The sequence below is a fragment of the Lepisosteus oculatus genome, unplaced genomic scaffold, assembly GCF_040954835.1.
Source record: "Lepisosteus oculatus isolate fLepOcu1 unplaced genomic scaffold, fLepOcu1.hap2 HAP2_SCAFFOLD_225, whole genome shotgun sequence".
In the NCBI taxonomy this organism is placed as follows: domain Eukaryota; kingdom Metazoa; phylum Chordata; class Actinopteri; order Semionotiformes; family Lepisosteidae; genus Lepisosteus; species Lepisosteus oculatus.
Genome location: NW_027167765.1, coordinates 29650 through 31976, shown reverse-complemented (window position 1 = coordinate 31976; position 2327 = coordinate 29650). Strand labels below are relative to the sequence as shown.

Here is a 2327-nt window from a genome sequence, read left to right as displayed (position 1 = left end):
TATATAGCGCCTTTCACAACAAGGGCTTCCCAAGGCACTTAACAATGCAAGTTGTTAAGAACCTTGTGTCTAATATGCCGCCTAGGTAACGTGCTGTCTCTTTGAGGCAAATGTTTAAATCCTCTGAGTTAAGTGCTGAAGTTATAGTAGTCCTATCAGTATTGTTGCCTCCGATCAACAGATCCTCAGTTTTCTCAGAGTTGAGTAACAAAAAGTTTTCACACATCCAAGTATTTCCTTCATTAATGCATTTAACTAAAGTGATAATAGAAGAGCTGTCGTTTGGTGTAAACAAAATGTTTATTTGAGTGCAATCAGCATATGAATGAAAGTTCATATTATTTTTTCGGATTATCCTACCTAGCAGCAGCATGTAGAGAGAGAGAGCAATATTGGTCCCAGCACTGATCTTCTGGTACCCCAAATTGAACTGGTGACATTGATGAAGCAGTACAATTATTAGATATTTGAACATAATGAAAACGATGAGTAAAATGTGAAGTAAACCACTGAAGGACGGTTCCAGATAAGCCAACCTCAAACTCAAGCCTGTGTAACAAAACAGAGAGGTCAACCGTGTCAAAGGCAGCTCTAAGATCTAGAAGCACAAGCACTGTTGCATTCCCCGCATCAGTAGCTAAGAGAATATCATTTACGACTCTTGTTAATGCAGTTTCAGAAACCAGACTGAAATTTCTCAAGTATATTATTTGAATCCAGATACGATTGACGTTGGGCAACAACTATTCTCCCAAGACTTTTAGATTGAAATGGGACCTTTGAGACAGGCCTGTAGTTGTTAAGAACTTGTGGATCCAAATTTGACTTCTTAAGGAGCGGTCTAACAACCGCTACCTTAAATTGATCAGGTACAACGCCTGACGCAAGCAATGCATTCATCATACTAATTATAGGTCCTGCCAGTCCTTCGAGGGAATCTTTGACTAGCTGAGTGGGGATGGGATCTAGCGAACAGGTGGTTGACTTTGTCTTATGTCTGTGTTTATGAGTCCACCATAAGAAGAAATCTGAACAGGAGTGGTGATCATGCGAGGTCACCATGGAGGAAACCACTGCTCTCCCCCCCAAAAAAACCACCACTGCCCCTCTCAAGTTTGCTAAAGACCACATGGATGTTCCACAGCAACTCCTGGAACAATGTTCTGTGGACAGACGTGACAAAAGTTGAACTTGTTGGTAAATGTGCACAGCGTTATGTTTGGAGATAACAAAACACTGCATACCAACTCCAAAACCTCATCCCACCTGGGAAGCATGGCGGAGGCTGTGCGGCTTGCAATCATCGAGGGACCGATGAATTCCAAGATGTATCAGGAAAATCTACAGCAGAATGTCAGGGTGTCTGCCTGTGATTTAAAACTCGAAAGACGCTGGGTCATGCAGCATGACAAAAACAAAGGAGTACATCAACAACAGAGTGGCTGAAACAGAAGAAATTCCGTATTTTGGGATGGCCAAGTAAGAGTCCTGACCCCAATCCCATTGAAGTACTGTGGCGTGATCTGAAGCAGGCCGTTCAGCGCAAGACATCCCAAAAATATACATGACTGAAACAGTTTTTCATAGAGGAATAGGCCAAAATACCTCCTAACCGCTGCTCAGGTCTGACCAGCCGCTACAGAAAGTAGGGGTTGAGGTTTTTGTCATAAAGGAGGTTCCACTAGCTCCTTAATATAAGGGTTCACGTACTTTTTCCATCAATGACCTTGATTGTTTAAACCATTTGGTCAATAAAGAAACAGCAATGTCAAATGTTGGGCGTGTGTTGTTTGTTAAATCAGACTCTCTTTATTAATTATTATGACTTAGATAAAGATAAGATCACATGTTAGGAGCCATTCATGCAGAAATCCACATCATTCCGAAGGGCTGTTTACAAAAGTTTTTCTCCCAACTGTATGTGAGAGAAAAGCAGAGATGCTCACTGAGTAAGGTGGGGTTGCAGCTTTGCAAATCACAAGGACATTTGTACGCTCAAAATGGGACAGGAGCACCCCAGATGGGACTCGAACCCACAATCCCTGGCTTAGGAAGCCAGTGCCTTATCCATTAGGCCACTGGGGCACACTGGGGAAAGCTAGGCAGCAGAAGGTTTACTGTGACCTGAGAAGGACCGGCATCCAATCACGGTGGTACACACACACACACGCTCTCACTCATCTGAGCTACACAGCTACCAAGATGATCTCAGGTGCGCCGAGTTGGTACGGAACATATTGAACTGATCGACGGCGAATTGTCTCTCAGACAGGCTTTTCACCTCTGAGCTCCCTGACTGACAGTAATCAGCTAGGTAGTGAAACAGT

General features: G+C 43.3%; 1 non-coding gene across 1 annotated transcript; it reads right to left on the bottom strand.

Annotated features, from left to right (window-relative positions):
• Nucleotides 1-2012: 2012 nt before the first annotated feature.
• trnar-ccu (transfer RNA arginine (anticodon CCU)) lies at nt 2013-2085 on the bottom strand. The gene has a single exon. It is a non-coding gene; the product is annotated as a tRNA-Arg (tRNA).
• Nucleotides 2086-2327: the final 242 nt, after the last annotated feature.